The sequence below is a fragment of the Falco peregrinus genome, chromosome 9, assembly GCF_023634155.1.
Source record: "Falco peregrinus isolate bFalPer1 chromosome 9, bFalPer1.pri, whole genome shotgun sequence".
Classification (NCBI taxonomy): domain Eukaryota; kingdom Metazoa; phylum Chordata; class Aves; order Falconiformes; family Falconidae; genus Falco; species Falco peregrinus.
Genome location: NC_073729.1, coordinates 34,541,299 through 34,562,612, shown reverse-complemented (window position 1 = coordinate 34,562,612; position 21,314 = coordinate 34,541,299). Strand labels below are relative to the sequence as shown.

General features: G+C 40.9%; 1 long non-coding RNA gene across 1 annotated transcript in view; it reads left to right on the top strand.

Moving 5' to 3' along the window:
* The window catches only part of LOC129785214 (uncharacterized), a 206,854-nt gene that overhangs the window by 163,884 nt on the left and 21,656 nt on the right, over nt 1–21,314 (top strand). Inside the window, exon 4 of the long non-coding RNA XR_008748895.1 lies at nt 9,833–9,984. This is a non-coding gene — a long non-coding RNA (uncharacterized LOC129785214). The remainder of the gene's footprint in view (nt 1–9,832; nt 9,985–21,314) is intronic.

The following is a 21,314-nucleotide window of genomic DNA, read 5'->3' as shown; positions in this document are numbered from 1 at the left end:
ATTTAATAACGTAAAAAGAAAAAAAAAAAATCAAAGAATGAGGGAAATGTCAAATGGCTTTAAAATGAATACTGAAATTTATGTTTCTAGTGTTAGGTATCTCTAGAAGTCCTGTGACTAATGTAAAAATATTTTTGGAAGTGCTTACATTTAGCCAAACTCAGCTTCTAAGGAATTTGATGGGGATTCTTCTGCAGACTTAGAAACAGTTTGGCTGATGCAGAGGTATTTTGAAATGTCTGTCCTAAGCTTATTTTTCATCAACTGCAGCATTTGTTGCAATTATACTAAATGCATTTTGGTAAAGGTTTAGTCTGATCGTACAAGACTCCTCCATAAATTGTTATCTAGTTTCGTCCATCCAACACACTGGTGGTCCTTCAGAGCTCTGTTACTATTGTGCATCTGCTGAATCCTCTTGCATCCTGTTGCTTGGGGATTCCACGTTAACACCAGGTTCGTTCTGGTCGTTGCATTGTGTTAGACAGCTGAAAAATATATTAACTTTGATCTTCCAGGGGGTCGATTTCTACAGTTGCTGCAGACATGCTTTTTCATCAGCCAGAGGGAGGTTGTAAGTGGGAGGAGAGTGCTTTCAAGACTTGCTTTGTGAAGCTGTAGCCTGAACTGTGACTTGAAACTTTCTAAGATTTCTTTTTCTCTCCCGAGAAGATTACATGGCTTTATTACACCCTTTTCTTCTTCAGTTAGTAATGAACTGGGCAGGCAGTAGTAATAACCTCTCCTCTTTATCTAAATGTGCCATTCTTTTTACAGCAAGAGGAGCAAGCGCTCATAGTCCGGGGCTTGTTTTCATTGGCAAAGGTGGAAAGCTAGAGAAACTGTAACTGTTCTAGGTTTACACCCATTTACACAGCGATATAAGTTATCCCTTTATGTAGTTATGTCTACAATGGTAAAAGCCTGTTTGCTGGCATAACCGTGGCCCATGGTTATGGTTTGTGTTGCCCTCTTGCTTCTGTGGAAGGAGCAGTTTGAGGGCACAGGTCAAGATTTCTCCAGCCCCAAGGATGCTTGACCTGTGAGGGAGTTAGTCCTCAGAATATGCAAATTGGTTAATCCTGGGTTTTAATTACTCTTTTTCTCTTTTGGGTAAACAAAGTGGGCAGCCCTGTGTTTATCAGTTTGCAAATATCACTTAAAGAACGTAACCGAGTGCTTCAAAAAACCAACCAACCAGGAAAAAAAAAAAAAGAAGACGACAAAAACGCTGGAATAAATACATTACTTTTGTGTGAAGCAAGAACATAAAATTGTACCCAAAGGAAAGCCCTTAGTCTGTAACCTATTACACTCCTGAAATACTCCAATGCCTCTATTAAGTTTATTAATGAGGACTGTGAGATTCTTAACAGGAATGCTGGCACTGCCATTCTGGTCTGTTGCTTTACAGTTTGGGGGAAAGACTAATAATAGAGATGATTAATTGTAGGGCAGGGGTCCATGGAAGTTTTGGGGCAGGGAAATAGGTTTCTTTCTTTTTTTTTTTTAAAAAATCTAATTAATTCTATATCACCTGTTATATAAGAGACTCCTGATATCAGCAGTGTCAGAAATCAGGGCCTGATCCTACTTCGCACTGAAATCGATGGGAGTTTTGTCATTGATGGAGCAGCTGAGCAAGTAACTTGCAAGAATTCATTTATTCAACAAATCTGGCTGCTGCTTCTGCTTATCTCTATTGATTGTACTCATGCCCAATCAGGTTCGCAGCATTAGCTGCATTACTTTACAATAACAGGGTAATTCACTTGGGGCATGTTCCTACCGAGTCCTAGAATCCACACAAAGGTAAACAAAAGGTTTATCCCATGCAAAGATGCCTTTAGTTTTTTCAGGGGTAGGTCCCTCCTTTGTTAGTCACATATCTCAAGGAACCGTGTTCCCTTTTTGGAGTTGCCAGACTGAAAACAGAACGGTGAAGCAACTTGAGGATGTTTAAGCTAGTACAATGGAAAGATCGTGCAGCAACAACTATAAACTAGGGAAACCTAGTTTCAGATTTCAGTTCTGCCGCAGGCTTCTCTGCCACCTTCTGAGGCTGTCATCTGACCAATGGGCCTCAGGTGGCCCTTCCTTACGGGGTGTGATGGGGGAGCACAGAGTCACCACAGGCAGCAACAGTGGCTTGGTCCTATGGAGAAGACTTGGACGGGCAGTGTGGGCAGGTGCGTGCTCTCCTGCACTGCTGGGCTGCTGTTGCTGTGCCCCTGGCTGCTATGGACGTCTGTAGTCAGGCAAGGGGAGCAGCAGGAGTGCCATCGAGGGTGCTGTGGGCAGTGCTGCTCCCTGTGTCTGACAGCCTAGTAGTATGCATGCTTGGAAATGGGGGAAGAACGTTGTTTTCGGTTTGCTAAGTGCTCGTCATAAACTACAAAGACTTAAAAAAAAGCAAACATTGAAATGTCTTCAGTGAAACCTTTTCAGAAAAATGGAGTTCTGACCTGGACCTGTATGTTGTTGCGTGTACTCAGTCGAGAGCCAAACACTCCTGCCTCCCTGTGGGAGCAGGCTTTGTGCCCCCCTCTTGTGTCCAGCAGGAGTGGAAGAGCAGGTTTGGAAAAGATAGAACATCCATGACTATAGCTGTGGTTGGTTTGCCAAGTTTAGCACAACACAACCTTTAGCTCCAGACTCTTGCCTGGGCTGTGGGCCTGAAATCCTTGATTACTACTGCTTGTTTTAATTTTTCCCTTTCTATTCTGCTGACACCCTAAAGTTTTTGTTCTCTGAATTCCTTCTCCACTTTCTAAGACTTATGATCACAGAAGGTGAAGCAACTTGATTATTAACCACTTGTTTACCTTGCACTGCAAATGTAACGTAAATATTTATCTCCTGGCCAATTCTTTTTTCATCATGTCGTTCAAATTTTCCTCTGTTCAGGTTTCATTATATGCCCAGGCAAGTTATATACTAGATTGTAGGGGTCATCCCTCTGGAGTTTAACAGAGGGATGGTGATGGTGGAGCAGGGTTTTGACATGCCTAAAGAAATCCAGAGTTCTTTCCAGGTGATGGAGTTCAGTTCTATAGCAGTAACTGATCTGGAGAACTCTAGGAGCCACCCAGGGTGCATTAAATATATGAGTCCTGTGATACAAATCTGCATGAAATGGCAAGCAAGCAAGTTGTATAAACTTGCAATGGATCCTGTGACAGCATCAGGTAGATATTAGGTTGCGGCTGTTTGGTTGTCTTAGTTGCTGGATTATCCACTGGGTGGTCAGCATTTAGAACAAATCTGGGTCTGGTCCACCTTAGTGCTGTGCTTCTTATGGAAGGGAGGGAGCTGTAGCTGTTCACTGCTACTGAGATAACCAGACACCTCTGGTTCTCCCTGACAGTTTTCCTTCCAGGTCAGACCTTTCCTGGATACCCTCTAAGTCTGCATTGATAAAAACTCGCTCTGTTGAACAGCAAAGCACGAGGAACAGATTCTGCTTTGTTGTTTTCCCGTGTGGTCATGAAGAGGGAATGCTGAAATTATTAAACCTTTTACTTTTAATTCAAAGATTACTTTTGCTGATATTGTTATAATTCCTTCTCTTTCAACCACGTCCCCCATTTTTTTTTTTTAATTATTTGAAGAAAAGCAGAGCTAAGACATGATTTAGGACCAGTCCAACCTCTGTGGCTTCCTTTCGCGTAAAGAAGCGGAGTGCAAGATTCTGTGCAAACAGCTTTCTATTTATGTATATAAACTGCTTGATGGAGACCTTGATCCTGCAAAGAGCTCTGTGTATAACCCAGTGAAGCACAAGATTCCTGCAGAAGGCAGTGCTTATAAATACAGTTTACAGCCTTGCTTGCATTAGAAAACCATGCGACTGTAAATGCACTGTTCTAGTTTTAAGTCCTGAATCCTCTACAGGTACAGTTATATAAGGTTGCTTTCTGAAGTTGTGTTCAAATCTGTGTTCATAGTGACTTAATTACACCAGAGAAAGTGATATTTATACAACTATCTTCATTACATACATACATCTGAATCTTCATTAAAATTTTTATCAGTATAACTTAACAGGTTTAAAAGAAAATATGGAATAACACAGACCTGAATACTGTATCCTTAGTCAATGTTTTTATCAGTAAAATCTAAATATACGTAGATGAGACTGAATACCAACAGTGCATTTCACAGTTAATTCCCAAGTACGTTGCATTTCAGTGTAGTAAAAGCAGTTGGTGAATGTGCATTAGAAACAGAAGTTGATTAATTTTTGCTTTTATAAATGTTTGTTCTGTAATTTAATCAAATTTATTGTTTTGCTTTAAAAAAGTGTTCCAACAGCTCTAGGTACTTTTGGGTTTACTCAGTCACCCAGACAGACTTTGTAGGGCATAGTCTTTGCTGTTCTTAAATAAACAGCAGTTATAATCATACTTTGCCTAACTTAGCATTCCCCAAAGTGCCTGTTCTTCTAGTGACGGGGCTGTTGGGGAGGTTACCCAAGTGATTATTGTCCCTCTGCCTGTTTGCATGCAGCATTATTAGTAGGCTTGTGAAACACCTCCTTGGAATGAAATCTGCTTTCGTATGGCATTTGCTCATAGGAAATCCAGCTCCTGAAAAACCTGCTCAGCTGAATTCAAGATTCAAAAGGCTTTGGACTCTTGATGAAGGCAAGAATTGAACATTAAAACAGAATTTGAAAGATAAGTTAAACTAAGTTTGTTTGCCTGTCAGCTGGTTCCTTGAGTCACTTCTCTGTCATCAGCAGAATAATGCATGAAAAACGTCCTGGAAATGGGAGCCGTTCATTTCTGCTGGGGATTGCTGCGTTGTGCTGCTGTGTCAAGTTTCCAGATGTCACTGACTTCACAAAGCAGCACAGATGGAAACAAATGACAGCTCCCCTTTTTTGCCTTGTGTTCTTGCAGAAGTTTATTAGATAAGAAATAGGTGACTGGAACACATTGGCAAGTGGGGAATAATCATTAATTATATATTAATTGTACTCACAAATAGCAGTTGATCGTTGGTGGAATGCATGACTATTCCTCAAGTTGTTGCTTAGTATATTTTTTGCATATTTTGCATGAATTGTGACAGAAGTTTTTTTTCGGAATTGATGTACAAATGTAGTGTGTGAACAGGAAGATGAATATGTCTCAAGAGATTTCTAGGCAAAGGGCCTTGGGTCAGGTTAATGGAAAAAGGATGGCACTGGCTTTAGCCCACAGAGCCGAAATTGTGCAAGGCAGGCTGAGGGAAGTTCTGCATTTCTTTTGACTATTAGTAGAAACTGAATCTCCAGCAAATTGAGGCTACTCTTCAAAATACTCACTGAAATTAATAAGAAGGATATACACTGGGGGAAGATACACTTTCTCCTTCTTTATTTCACATATATTTTAAAAATTATTCTCTCTTTTAATTCCTCCCCCTCTTTGGTTTCATTGCATAAATTTTATTTCAGAGGAACTGGACTGATACAATAAAAGTTGTTGGGGAGGGAGTGTTAGTATTATCCTTAAATTTCATGTGCCAATTACAAGCACATCTACAATATGAAGAGAGGAGAGCGAGCTAGTAGACTGGAAGACCAGAACTGCTTTCGGATCAATAGATGAGCTGACATTGAGGCTAGAGGACTGATAGAAGTAGTGGAAAGGATAGACATATTTGGCAGATTTCTGAAGACATTCAATAGCGACACTGAGATGGAGCTGATAAATCAATAGCTCTTTGGGCAGATTAGATTGATATTTTAAATGTATATGGAACTGTCCTAGCCAGGAACACTGAACAACCACTGAAGGAATAGATAAGCAGAAAAACATTTAATTCATATTTCTGTGCCATTTTACTGTGATTTTTAAAGAAGCTTTGTGGAACGCCAAGCTGTTTTCTTTTTTGCAGCTGGGAGGCTGGATGAGATGTAAGCTTGAATTGCGCTATTACTCTGGAATTCCTCAGGCTTGTGTGGGTTAAGTTAGCAATAATGAATAAATTATTGTGGCAGTGAAAAAGCGTTTAACACAGAGGTTGTCGGTTAACAGCAGGGTAGGACTGGGACAATTGTACAGTACCACGAGGGCTGGAGTAGAAGCTGGCCCAGTCCCACCATGTGTATTATCTGTGTGTCGGTGTTTTCAGGAGCACAAGGATGTAAAGGAAGGCATTATGGCAAACCTTCAAACCATGCCATCAACAAGACTTAGAATCTAAATTATGCCTTACTAAAGACAAGGGGAGTTTTGTCAATTATTTCAATGGGAGCAAAACTGGCCCTTTGTACACAAGGCTTTGTACTACTTTTGACCAATCAGGGTGGTTCCTCATGCTACCAATTATCTCAGCTGTCATAAATTAAAGACAAAAAGTTATAAAGTGGTTTTAATCATCCTGGAATTCCTGGGGTGATTTGCAACTTTTGCTGTGTGCTGATCAGTGTTTGGCTCTCCCACGATGTCCCTCTGTCTTCCCTAAAAACCTACTAGAAGTTCAACTTGAAAGGTTTTTTTTTGCGAGTGATACTGTTGTGTTCACCAGATGTTGTGAAGCTAAATTAAAGGAGAGCTTGTACTAATGGAATTTCCTAGAAGTTTACAAGTGAATTATTATGGTTGGAAAACTTAGGCTATTTAATATATATTTCCATAGAGGCATGAGGGGAGGACTGTGCTGAATAAAGTAAATGTATAATGATGAAAAGGGAAGGATGCCCTTGGTTTGCCTTGCCTTATTTTGAACTTGATGAAAACTGGATCAGCCTAAAGATAGATCAGCCATTCATCTGTCCAGATTACGTTAGCCAAAGTGGTTTGTCTCGTACCGTTTCCCTTTCCAAAACTCACTGGCCTGGCCTGGCCTGTTCAACAAGGATCTGCTACGTGCTAAAATATTTTTAGAATAATTTTATTTAAAATAAATAAATAAACAAAAGATTGCTAAGAGGAAACCAATTCCATGACAGCTAGGTTAGAGTGATCTTGTCTTTAACTGCAAATACCACTTTATTAGATTTGCATGTAAATAGGTGCTGGATAACTGTGTCAGATGAAGAGAACATTTCAAAGTCATTTGCTTTCTGGAAAATAGAACAGCTCAGCAGGACTGGGAAGGCTCCTAACTCGAGATGTATTATGTACATTCAGTATTGGAAAAATTGGTCTTTGCAAGTTTATAACCCTTACAGGTTTCCCTGAAAGATGGCTGCCTCTCTGCAAGGCCTCTTGCCAATTGCTGCTAAATTGCAGCATGGTGCAATTAAAAGGAATGAGGAAATGAGGCCTGGCATCAGTGTAGGGCTACAAAAAGGTCTTATAGGGCTGACAATAGAGTTAATTACTTGAAAAATCAGTGCGTTAGTAAAGAAACTGGAATATCACTTTTTCCACTAGATACTTGTAGTTGGACACTTGATCTTTTTCCTCTTGACACAAATACTCCTACTTAGGTATACTGTGATTGCTCAAATAGTGATCATGTCCTACAGTGAGGCAGGGCTTAGGGCCGATGGATTCTGTGCCTAAGCTGTTCTCCAGGCACCCTCAAAAGCGGCGAGGCCAGCAAGGCTGTGCTGGCTCTGGTTTTGTTGGGATATAGACCCTCCCCGTGCAGTTGGTGGCAGAGGGTCTGAGCTTGTGCTCGTAGAGATCTGGGTGGAGGCTCAGATGGCTCTTACCTGTGAAGCAAATGACTTTCAGGACGATGCAGTGTGTGTTCTTTGGGCTCCTGAGGGCTCAAGCAATGGAGCAATCGCTGCTAGCTCACACCCAAACCAAAAAGCTCTGAAAGGAAATGTTGGATTAGACCAGAATGTTTTCAGGCCAGAATATTCATATGTGCAAGATAGCTGTTTTCCTGGGGATCTGGTCATTCCCAAGTGTGAAATATGAACTGACAACTGATTTCAGTCTTCCTGAAAACTGCAGAAACTAAAAGTTAGTGGCAAACATGAACCTAGTACATGTTTTTATTAGTAGTACAACTATTTTGGTACTATTATTTTAATTTTTAATTTTAATTATTTTAGTATTATTATTTTAATTACTCTAATTTTAAAAATTAGAATTAGTACAAAGAAGTTTGGAACCCAATCCACACAAATTAGGAAAATGTCTCTTAAAAAATGATGGTATCACTAAACATAAGCAAGCCTGGCCCCAAAACACTAAAATGCCTTAACCAAAGCAATTTGCATCACTCCAGGGCAGAGATAAAAACCAGAGGACCCTTTAAATGTATGCTGAATCATAATTTGTCTGGATTATTTTTTTTTAGATTAACCAAGCCATTGAATTTTCTTATGGTTGATTTAGAAATTATTTCAGTGTGTCAATAATTACTCAATTTTAATCCAAATCTCATTTTAATTTAACTTTTGTCTAGGAACACATGTACATATATCTAGTATATGTGTGTTCATGCTTGTGCATTTATGTGCCCATGACTGCTTGGGCTTGTGACCTCAGATTTGGAAGACTTGGGTAGTGGTCTTGATTGTCCTCCCGCTGTGTGGCTTAATGTTTGTGCTTTCTGCATCCCCTCTTGCACTTCTCTCTTGCTTATGGATGGCATAGCTTTTGGAGGAAAGCTTGCTTTGCTTTACTTTTCCTGTGCAGTTTTACAGTGGATACCAGGGCACAATGTTGATGGAGATGGTCACTTTTGGTACCACCGAAACCCGAAGGAGGGAAGAAACTTTAGGCGTGGTTTGGCTGCAGGCTTGTGCTAATGATTAGCACACATAATACTATTTGTAAACACTGGAGTTTAAAATAACATCTGTATGGTTTAAACCGATGTCTAAGTTTCTGTAATGTTCCCTGGGCCTTGCATTGACCATCTCTTCTGCAGTTTAAGCACCAAAAGCCAAACATTAGTTGCTGAACATGAATGGCCATACACACTATTCACCAAAGCTGCCTGCACCTTCGACATCACGCCCTCCCGTGTCCCCTTCTCCCCACCGCAGTCCTGCAGGGCAGCCAGAAGACACAGCTATCCATCACCCAGCTGAACAGTGACAGGCAACTGTCTGCCTGCTTCATACCACCTCAGCTCTACTGATGTATCAGACAATAAATGGACCCATTTGTCAAAATTCCCTGCAAATCTCTATTAATTGGAAAGCGTGCTTCTTGCCCTGCAGTCCGCATGGCTATCGATGCCGGCTCACCGTGCTGCTGTTCCCCAGGGACACCACAGCCAAGAGGAAACAAAACGGCTTCCAAAGAGCTCAGCAGCTGCACCCTGTCAGCCTGTTGAAAAGCAGTCTCCCTTAACAATGGAGTAAAACATTAGCGCTACTGTTTAGACATCACAGGCTTACCCTCACTGAGCACTATGTTTGTGTATCTCGTGGCTGCCACGTACAGGACCTTACCCATCCATCAATATCATCACTTTGAAGAGGGGGAGAAAAAAATGGCAGAGATGTTCCAAATGGTTTCACACTAAAAGGAAGCAGCAGACTTTGTGTTTGGCACCGCATGCTGGAGGTTCCCATGCTGGGCAGCACCTCTCCCCGTGCATGGGCAGGGTGAATCACCTTTGGGGCATAATGCCTTTGATTAAAACTGGCAGTTCTGAATCTCCTGCTGGCCCCAAGGCAGCTTGGTGAAATGTGACTGTTTGTGACAGCATGAGCCCAGAAGCCTGTCATTCCATTTCTAGCCTGTTTTAGTGTCGATGCAAGCCTCGCCAAAAGTAGTTCTCCCAGTTACACTTACAGTAAAATACCCTCTTGTCCTGGAACCTTTGCATTAATTAAATGAAAATAGATCAAGTAAAATCAAAGGTTTTCATTTGTTGATTAAACCATGATTTATGTAGCAAATATCCTCTTGTCTGTTTACAGAAAATGTTGGCTTCTGACTAATACCACACTACCCGGCTGCAACCACAGGCTGTGCTGGAGCCCTTCAAACCAGGCTGCATTCTCCTGGGGACAGCATCGCCCCACATGGCCGCATCCCCTCCCTTGCCTGCCTTCCTCTAGGCACGGCTGAGGTAGGTTTAGCTGCAACATCGGGTCTTATTGGAAACGTAAAATGTATGTCTAATAGCGGGGCAATTTAACAGAGCAGTTCCAACAGGCTGAAAGCAGATTTGTATCAGCACATTGATTAGTTGCTGGAGACTTGCAGAATCTTGTATTTCTGATGGGCCCTGGCCAGAAGAGCTCTATTTGATGATACTATTCCTGCTGAGTTTTACACCAATTTCTCTTTATTAGCCCCATTTCCTCTCCAAGCAAATCTACAGGTATTGGGAGTTTGAGACCTGTGGCCCCGTCCCATCTGAAATCTCTAGCATCTGAGACATGTTATCTAGGAAATTCAGACTTAAGAAGGGCAAAGAAGACAGGCATGCAAACAGAGGTGAGAGAAAGAAATGGCACTTACCTATTTTGATTTTGCTTGTGGATCCCAGGCTCCATGAAGACAAAGGTAAACCTAAAAGTAAAGGGTAATTGGATATGTCAGCTAAATGAAAGGTGCAAACGTCAATGCAGACCCTCTAGAGCCCTCAAATTAATTTCTTTGTGTATGGAAATACTGGAGTGGAAACACCAGGCACAGCTAATAGTTCACTGCAAGCTATTATTTGCAAATTTCAGAGCATATTGTTGGAAAAGAGGATTTCAGAAATCAGAAGAGTAATAGGATCTGCAGTGAAAGCAGGGAAAGGCTATTGGACTTGGGCTAATTCTAGTAGAGTGAGGACTGAAAAAGCAGAAGAAAATGCAGGTCAGCTATCAGATACAGAGACTTGGTCTCCCCAGTGGATGGATTGCCTGTTTCTAGCCTACATTGATCTCAGAAGTTCGCTTCTTTGTTGGAACTGTTCAGACTGTGGATCTGGCTGAAGGTTTATAAAGTTGCTTTTGTGCAAACCAGTTGAATCCAGCCTCAGACTAAACTGAAGTTCTTACAGGCATTTTAATCCTCCAGGAGCTAATGAATCATCTGATACAAAATAGGAAAATAAACAAGGTTTCAGATGTTATCAACACTTAGTTCAGCACCTAAACCCACTTTGAAAAACAAATACCCTGCCCATCTCAAGGAGACTAGATATGTCACATGGTGCTAGAACGCAACCAAAGAAGTTGTACAAAAAACTTGAGGCATATTTTTCAAGCTCTTAAGGCTGCTTTTCAGGGTTGATGAGAGTGTAGGCACCTGAGCTTTCTGTAAGCTGACTCGTGCAAGACTGTGTGCTAGGTTAAATCACAAGGCAGGAATGGCTATCTGGTTTGCTGAGCTTTGTGGTAGGTTTGGACTTCAACTCTGCATTGCAGCTGGGCAAGTACCTTCAAGTAGTGTCCTTTGAGCATCATCGCTCCTGCTGTGCAGGACTGTTGCATTTCCCCCCCTGACTCAGCTGCTCAGCAGATCATGGTTCACATGCATCTGACATGTGGGGTGATAGAGCAGGAAAAAGATTATAACGCAGCTCTGTGAATACATGAGATGGTGGTACCTCTGTGGGGAGCGATGGTCTCCAGATGTCATAGACAGCTTTGAAAATCTCAACCTCTGTGATGCTAGAATTCAGATCATAAAATGATTTTCATTCAAGTCCCTCTCTCCACCCCCCACCTCTCCCCCTTAACCCTGTTGTAGTTATTGTGCTGAAATCTTGGACCAAGCTGTACAGAGCAGATTGTAGGTTTGTGTTTGGGATGCCTAATGTAATGGGATTCTTAGTTCCCAGTGGTGTTGCTGGGGATAAGAAATAATTAAATTAAGTAACCTGCACTTTCTAATATGATGGCTTTGATTTCAGATTGCAGTTAACTTGTTCTTTGTCTTTCTCATCAATACGGTTAACGTTTCAGATTAATAATCTATCGCTCATCTGCTGGGTAAAACTTGGATAAGAAAGAAAAAAGTACTGAAAGTTCACACAATTTTTTTGCCGTGAACTTCTTCGACCTTTGAAAAAGAGATTCATAACTTTTCTAAAAAATATTTTCCATTTTTACTCAGCTCACTTCCTCGTTATGCCTGGGAACAAGAGGCAGGAAGCACCATAAATCTTGTGAAAAAGCCTGTTCTGGCAGGTTTCCTAGACCAGCTTTGCTGATCATTGAGTTTTGGATCATTTGAATAAACTTCATGTAAGTAGCCAAGCTCATGCGCTTCTCCAAGCCGTTTGCAAGCTCCAGTCCTGTGAATCCAACTCATTGCTTAGTCTAGGCAGCCTGAACTCTGCCCTTTCCTGCCCAGCTTTCCTTCACATATAAAGCACAGTTTTAGGGCTGCTCTGGTTTGTTGGATGAACTTGGTGCTAATGTGACTTTCAGCTTTACAGCCAAGTATAACATAAGTAGGCGTCGTGCAACCTTCCAGCTTTGCTTATACATCCTAATCCTGTCTGGTGATACCTTGTGCTGTTCAGAGGCTGAATTTATCTGAACCGAGTTTACCAGTTACGCTAAAACACCATTAAAATCACTTTTCCTAGGCTTAGCTTGAAGGTAACGAGTGGTTCCCCATGCAACAGAGAAAACCAGCTTTGAACCTCAAAGAGGGAAGCAGCTCATGAAAAATGACTTGGGAATAGATTTTCAGATTCATTCCCTTCTCATCCAGTGGTGGCACAAGGCTGTGTGATAAGCACGGTAAGGTAAATTAGCGTGGCAGGCAACCAGGGAAAACGGCTGTGCGTACAGGTACATGTGCAGTTGCTGTCCCCAGATGTCTGCCCAGCAATGCCAGTCGGGTGCCAGTATTCTCTCAGGCTCTAGGTCCATTTTCGTCCAGGAGAAGTATGGTATTTGATGAGGGCAGTACAGCACTCGCTGACAAAGGGGTCTACTGCCTGTCACACCTTGACTTGTTGAGCACTAACACAGCCCGGGGGATCACAAAGCTGTCATTACAAAGCATTAGCATGAGAAAAGAAGCACTCCTCATGTTTTGGCATGTCACACCCAAGTGACAGGGAGCACAAATACAGTCAGGCACAGAGAACACTGCAAGTCAATGTCGGCTTTGACAATGTTGGGCACCAAGGCTGTCACTCCTTTGACACAGCCCCTCCTTCCCCCTACCCACGCTGCCATTCGCAACAGCAGCTCGCCCACTGCTTTTATTTCTGCACAATGTGTCAATAATTACTTGTCAGGCCTCTGCTTATAGACCTGGGATGGTGAATAAGCGCTTATTATGCCTGAAAAATGTTGCAAGCTTTACCATAAATCTTATGTTACAAATGCACACAATAGGGGCTATTGACATGGAGGCAAACACTCACATTAACATGTAAAGTCATGCTGCCGAGAATGGAGTTTGACAAACTAACTTGCAGCAAAGGAGTTTGTTGACCTTTTCTTTGCCTTCCTGGCAACCGGACTGGGCTTGTGTATATTAAAACCCCAGATGAATGGGAGTTGAGAAAAGATACTAAACATCTTCCTGTTAGGGCTGCTGGAGTAAGGATGCTCCACATCTGAGAGCACTTCAGAAATGGCACTATCGGATATCATCCATCAGATATACAGGATCTAAGCAAGCGTTCAAAAGCTAAAGTTGACTGTATTTGAATTCAGCAACTTCTGCCCATGCCTGCTTACTCAGTAGAGGCCCTAACTGAAACATTTTGGACTGGCAGCTATTCCTGGCTTGCCCCTGCAAATGGCATCTCTGCTGCTGCTTAACGTCTTTGGTTTTCAGGTTGCTTCTTGCAGTGGGTTGGAGGTTTGGTTTTGATGTACTGGAATAAATTGTACAGAAGGTATTTATGTCAAAGGTACAGGCGTCATAAACTGAGCTCAGAATAAGAATGTTTTATAGAAACTTTACAGAAATAATAATTACAGCTTGCATTTGAATGCTTAACCAAAGACTTAAACCTGATCTTTTTTTAAGCACACAGGGATCTGTTCACTCCGTGCCATTACGAGGGACAGGTGAACTTTACAGGATGGTTCTACTTGTAGATAATCGGAACTACTCCCTGTAACATTTCATTGGTTTCCACTGGTTTAATTTTATTTTGTGGTTTCTGATGGCTTGCTTTCTTTATCTGTTTCATCTTTGAAATGTTCTTGTTTAGGTTATGCCTATTTGTTCCTGTATCAAGTGATTGAAGTGATCCTATACTTGTTTAACCCTTTTGTGTTTTCATTATTACTTCTCTCACAGCTGCTTTCTGTCGTTTAATATCTCCTTCTAATTACTTCTAAATTTTTTTTTTGGCAGTGAAAGTTCAGTTTCATTTTTATTAGCCAATTTCCCATAAGCTTTCAGTCCTATGTATCCTATCTGGATCTAGTGATCCAGAATTTGTGTTTGCAAAGTCCAGAAAAGAATATTTTAAAAGAAATGCTGTTTACACCACAATGTTGTTAAGAAAATAGGAACACGTTTCTTTTGGCTATAGCCTTTACAAAAGACATCTCCTTTCAAAAAACCAAACATTTGTTTTGCTTATAATAAAACCTAAAGTGTGGAATGTATTTGACCTAAAGTCTTTAGGCAATCCAAAAACTCTTTGGCAAATAAAGTTTACATTGTATACATAACTAGTGATTTGCATGCATGTTGTGGTACACAGATGAAAGTGTAAAGCCGTACATACCAACCGCAGTCAAAATTGCGTGAGAGTTTATATGTATGTATGTATCCGTAAACCGGCCAGTTTACCTTGTCAGGTCAGCCTGATGTTAAGATAATCTCTGGAAGAAACACGTGGCGTGGCCTGGATTCATCCCACTTGATTTGAGCTCTGGTTCCACAGCAATTTAAACCAGTCTCGGTTTGTGCCGCTGTTGTCTTGTTTCCCATTCCTTACACACGCGTGTAAACACACACTGATTTGTTTACACCCGTGTATGCAGCCCTGGGCATCCTCCTCCCTCACATCAGGTCAAGTGCTTGGTGAGTTGCTTCAGGGAGCTAAGCTAGCAGCAAACTATTGGCTTTTTTTTGTCTGATTAATTTTCTTTTGGCTTGGTTCCCTGAACTGGTTCACTGCAAATTCAGACAAGCAGAAGGGAAGGGTCATAAACACAGCAGGGGCAGAGAGGCAGGGAGTGAAGAGTTTTAGCTTTTGCAGAACCACACCTTTAGGCACTACATAATTCACCTGAATTCGAAGGCTAATTATCCTTGTCCTTATCCTTCTGCAGTCACTGAAGGCAAAAAGCCACCATCAGAAGGCTTTTCAGATCCCAGTTTTCCCTGAGAGCTCTCTACTGACAGTCCTTCATTCTGGTGGTATTTGACATAATGAATTTTCATCACTGTTATCTTAAACAGACCATGTCGGCTTTGTTTTAAGTTATGCTGATGTCAGTTTGGGATAAATATATTGATTGCAAATGTTTTATCACTGTAAATGAGATTACTGGATTGCCCTGTTGCTGCTTAGCAGTGAACTGGGAAACTCACCTTTTCTCGCTTGGAAAGAGGGGGTTTTGCTTATGACTCCCTCCCTTCCTCTGTCTTATGAGAGCATCTGAAAGTCTCCATAGCGTGTCCTGGGGCCATGCTGAGCTGACCTAAATTCTACCCTGAATCTAATGTTTTCTAATGGCTAGGATTCTCTTACAGCCTGGGACTAAAGCACACAGAGAGGTGTAGCAAGACCAGTATGTAGCCTTCATCAAATGACTTTTTATATAGGGAAGCACTTGAGGTGAAGCTCCTAGTGTTTCCTCTTCCGTAGCTTTTTAGTGCCGTCCTCTTCCGGGAAAAGGTCTAGAGAGCTGAATTGCCAAATAAATAAATTGGCCTTTTTCTTTCTGAGCTCTGCAGAAATTCAGAAAGGTGAAGGCTGTAAAAGGAAACTGCAGCACAGAGGAGTTGCTTGTGTTTGAGAGCCCCTTTTTGCTTCAGAAAAAATAGACTTAGAAAGCCTATTCTATTTCCTAGGAAGAAAGACTTTCTAAAACACTTACAAGGAATACTGTGTACGCTTAGTATTGTAATGTTTATGACTTTTTCCTTTAATCCAGTGCACAGGAGTCACTTCAGTCTTCAAACAGTGAATGAGGTATAAAAGCTAATAAATCCAGCTGTGCTACTTCATAACCTTGTTTATAGAGCATTATGCTAAATTAAAACATGTCTCTGTTCCATGAATCCGCACAAGCGATAGGCGTCTCACCCTCCTCTCTCTGTTAGTAAATGTTTCAAACTGCTTATCTGCATTCCAGCAAGTCTCTTTGTTCTTTTTGTCCCCACTGTGCCCAGGCTCAAACTTTATGGAAAACTGAGAAAATCTTAATAGCTGAATTCTTTATTCACAGATAGATACTGCATTCTTTCCCTGCGTTGCAGAAGGAGCCCCGGAGTGGAGCCCTGAAGCAGTTTAACTGAGCATTGCTTCCAACTTTAAGGACAGGGAGGGAACAGGGTTAGATTTAACTGTAATTGCAGGAAGAACTCGGAGAGGCAGAACTTAATGAGGAGCACTGGCACTTGGCCTGGCAGATAAAACTAAGTTCATCTCTTAAATAAATAAATAGTCACATAGGTTTTTCTCAAATACAAGTGGGCAGGAATTTAGTCCCACAAGCAAAAGTTTCCAACTGAATGGCCTCCAATCCTTGGGCTCTGCAAATGTTATATCCCTGCCAGAGGTATCAAGATGTTGACAATTTAAACTGGGAGGCTTTCATTCTCTACCTTTTTTCCATGCGGCTACTTCCAAAGTTAATCTCATACCATTAGGGAAATTAGAAGAAACAGAGAGCTAGTCACTTTGGGTTTTGTTTTCACTTTTTTTATCCTTTAGCTTCTGACTTTTGAGTTGATTGGAGGTTTGCTTCAGGGCTGTGTTCTGTAACAGAAAACCTATGCTTATAGCTCTGCAAACAGCCCGTGTGACAGTACCAACATCTGCTAACGGAGGCATGATGGGCAGAGATGGGCTGGTTTGTGATTTTTGGCCAAGTTAGCTCTTCCAACAAGAGTCACTAGTGTAAGAGCAGTTGTACTGACAAAACTTCCAGATTGTAATTTTGTCACTGCTTATAGGACATGACCTTTCCCTCCCAAAATAACATAGTACAAAAAGCTAAATAGTTGCTTAATAGCCACTGTCTCCTATACAGACTCCTGAGATTTTCATGTGAATCTGTGGGTGGAAAACAGGCACGGGATTAGCGCTGGTAAGTCTCTGTGTATAGTGGTGTGCTTTGTTTATGACCCCATTAAAAATCTTTTGAAACTATTATACTTCTGAGTTGAATCTTGGCATTCTCTTTACATACAAGTCTCCTGAGGTCCCCTGGTATGCGGTTTGTAAGGGTCTCTCAGGAAACCTAGGGGCTAATCTTCTTTGCTTAACCTTAAAGATTAAGGAACGAGGGACAGAAGAAGGGAAAATTTGTCTCTGGAAATAATATGATCTAAGGTCTATATGGAACTCCTCAGAAAAATGTTCTGCTGTTATTGGTGTTCAAAATCTGCTTTTAAAATAGAACTTAAATATTTAGTCATTCATCTTGGCCTAGCTTCAGCATTTTAAATCTCTGAAAAGTACATTTTTTAAGAAGTGTATCATTTTTGCCTTAAAAATGACAACTACTGAAGTCAAGGTTTCCATGTTCAAACTGTTAAGAGATGCTTTTTTTCTAGGTCATCTCAGCATAGCTATAAAATGTTACCTTATTATTAGACCTGACCTTCCAGATCGGAGGGTAATATTCCTTGACAGAAGATACTGAGATGGAGCAAAATAAAGTTTGCTAATAGAATCCCAGTAACAAATTTTTCTGTGGAGAGACCGGCACTTTGTTTTTTAAAGACTGAAATGCTTCATCAGGATACTGAATGGTGTGGAAGCAGTTTTCCTCTAAAACCTATTAGTAGCTGTCGAGGGCTCCTAGGCATCAAAAATACAAGGTGGTACTTTGGCTGAGGACAGTGATTTTGGGGTTGCTGGATTATCTAATGGTTGTCATGTGGTCTGGTTTTATTCACTCCAGAATTTTGATTTGCAGTGATTTGTTCCTCTTTTGTGCTACCCCAACCTCATGATGACAGGTTGCCCATTTTAAAATGTCAGATCTATGTCTAGAGTAGAGTTTATATGTACCACCAAGAGGAGGGTTTTGGTTGAGATACTTTGTAAGGTGCCATGGACAGTGCTAATCTCATGCCAGAGCGTGCAAGTATCTCCCCATAAATTCAGGAAACGCTTTGAGACATGAGGGTCAGGCATCCACTGTATACACAGAGGGAGCCCGGACTTGGCCTTGTACGCCTCCAGCAACTGATCGAGAGTTTCTGTATGAATTAAAGCAGATGATTGATAAAGTGCAATATGTAGAGGAAAAAAAACACCCTCTGCTTCTTTTTCATAAGCATTGCCATGAGTCAGCGGCACATGACTGTGTCCTTCAAGGTTACATCTGCAGGAGAGGACAAGTAGAGCAGTCTGTCAGGCTGAGCACCAGAGCACGCTTTCAGCGGATTCCCTGCCCTTATCTTGGGTTGTTTATGACTCCTCTGGGAGGATGATGACCTTCTATCTCCTTTCCACGGAGGGTGGATTTTGGTTTGAAAACATCCTTTTTGAGAGAAGTGTCATAGACAGTTGGAGTCAATTTTATAAATCTTAATTCTCAAAACATAGTACCAGCAGACTTTTGTGTTTTACTTATAATGGTGACAAATCCAATAACTATGGAGTGTGTTAACCTCTCTGCAGCTGCAATTTTGTATATTTTGCTGTTTGTTTTCTGAATTTATTTGTCTGAATCTGACCTAACCACTGAGAAACTGAAACCTCAAGTTTAAGTGCAGACTACTATAAACTACTGTTTTTCAGGCTCTTGTACTGACATACCATTGCTGCAGGGCAAATGTATGTGTGGTTACTCCAGATTATAGTTCTGTCCTTCTAACTGTTGAGGGCAAAATATATAGTTTTAACTGGTTTGTGCATACCAAACCCAATTCCTAGGATTTCTATTAGGAGTGGATGCTATATTCTTTTTTGAAGGAAGTTATCTGCCATTGCTTTCTCTCTGCAAAATAATCTTTCCAACAGAATGCTTTTACCTCAGCCTCATGCTGAACTAGCATGTCTCGTTCAAAAATGATCCTTAAATTTTATTACAGCCTCTTAGACATTCTGGTACTGAAATGAGACACAGAATAGCATCTCACTATAACACGGTTTCTTTCTTTCTTCCTTTTTTTTTTTTTTTTTTCTTTTCTTTTTTTAGACTGGCCTTCTGAGCCCTCTGAGCTCTGAAATGCAACTTCCATCCAAAATGCAACTTCCTTCATTTGCTTTGACAGCTGATCTGCGCATTCCACTGTTTTCCAATGGCAGGTGATTATTTTAAATGGCTCACCCTCGGCCTTTGAGTTTATAATCATTTGGCATAGACTTGAATTTTTTTGTGAGTGAAAAAGGTCTTCGGCCCATGTCTCCTAACTCATGGGCAAGTGCTTCTGCCTCTAGAGTGTTACACAAAAATATGCTAATGCTGTTACTAACGTGCACTCGCCATGTTTTTCATTGAAGAGAGCTGTAGTTGTTGCGTTATGCTAAGCACAGTGCCATTGGGACCTATTTAAGGATGCTCAGGGAGCAATTACTGTGTTGGGCTTCTGGTGGGACAGAGGTACCTATTAGCTGGTCCTGAACTACCCAGGTAAGAGTAGTAAGCTGCAAACTATAAGTGCATAGATGTAATTTGTATGGATTGCTCTTTCAGCTAAATGCCTAAATTGTACTGCAAGTGAAATTCATGACTCTCCAATCTTTCATTCTTCCTTGGATAAACCAGTTCCGAAGGTTAGGAGAAAAAACAGATGTGATATATCCCAGTTTCAGCGAGGCTTTTGACAGTGTATCTTGTAGGTGAAGGAGAGAAATGTGGTTAAGATTAAGTGACCATAAAATAGGTACGTGGTTGGTGGCAGTGGGACTGGGGGGGATATTAAATTAATGATTAAAAAAGGTGTGATGTCAGACTTCGAGGGCATATCAAAGAAGTAGTTTTGTAGCTGATTGTGCTTGGCTCACATATGGTCAACATTGTTATTGGTATCTTGGATTATGTATTTAAAAGTTGGAAGTATGAGATTTACAAAGAAGAGTGAGCTGGGAAGGGCTGCAGATGTCCTTTAGCGTGATGCTGGCATTCAAATATTTCTGATAAATAGAATAAATATTTGAGAATAAGACACTAAAAATCAGTAAAGCCAAATGCAAAGTGTCATGCTGAGAGAAGAGAAATGCAGGATTACCTGGCAAGTCAGTGGAAGTGCAGAAAAGGATGTGGAATGTGTAAGTTTACAGACTAAAAATGAGTCAAGTATGGTGTGTGGTTGCAAAAAAGACATCTTATTCTGGTACGTATTTGTGAGACTACCATAGCTTAGGTGGTGGTTACTTTTGCTGTATGTAAGAAGTTTTTATAAAGAAAACGCAGGCATTTTTCTCTGTATCAGATAGAATAAGTAAAAAAGTAATTGGAATAAATTACTGCAAAGTTGCAATGATGAAAGTTTTGAAGCACTGAAAGATGTATCCAAGGAGGCTTAGAATTTCCTTTACTGTACATTTTTAGCAACAAATTAGATTGAAATCAATCAGGAGTGGTCTTGAAATACTTATCCAACTGTTGTGCAAGGGGAAGAACTTGCTGACCTTTTGAGTCTTCCTTTTCTATGATAATCTGTCTCGAAAATCAATTCCTGCTATTTTGCCTACAAGAAATACAGCTTCTAAAATTTTCATGTGTGTAAAGCTGGTTTTGTGACTGTTTTCCACTTTGTTTTTTCCTCTTATATGTTTTGTTTGATTTTGCCTCACACTTGTGGATGTTTGTTGGCTTTAAGACATGCACAGAGCTGGATGGAGAATGATGTTTTCCTATATTGAAAATATTGAGATTTCTAGAACATTTTCATCTACTTATGAAGAAAGAAAACTAATTTTTTCAAACAAGCTCCATAAAATTTGGGAAAGGTCAGTGTAAAATATTAATTTTTATATGTTTGGCATGCTTTGATGCATATCAGTAATAACACATGGAGAGAGAGATGTGGAATGAAGAGGGAGGAAGAAAATACTAATGTTGTTTTTAGAAGACTAGGTTCATGTCATTGATTCTGAACAAATACAACAAAACTGCTCGTTAACGCAGTACTAGTAAGCGCTTGGACGACAGACCTAAGTGTGAGAGTTGGGGTTTGAGCACGCAGCTGGCATCTAGCAGTACAGAAAACCACTTCAGGCCGTGTTGCTCTTCGTGCCAGTGCCCATGCTTTTGATGTGGCTGCCACATGTGCACGGCCTTGCCAGAGCTGAATTAGACAAACATTTCATTAGAAAGAAAATTGTCAACCACTACTTTTACA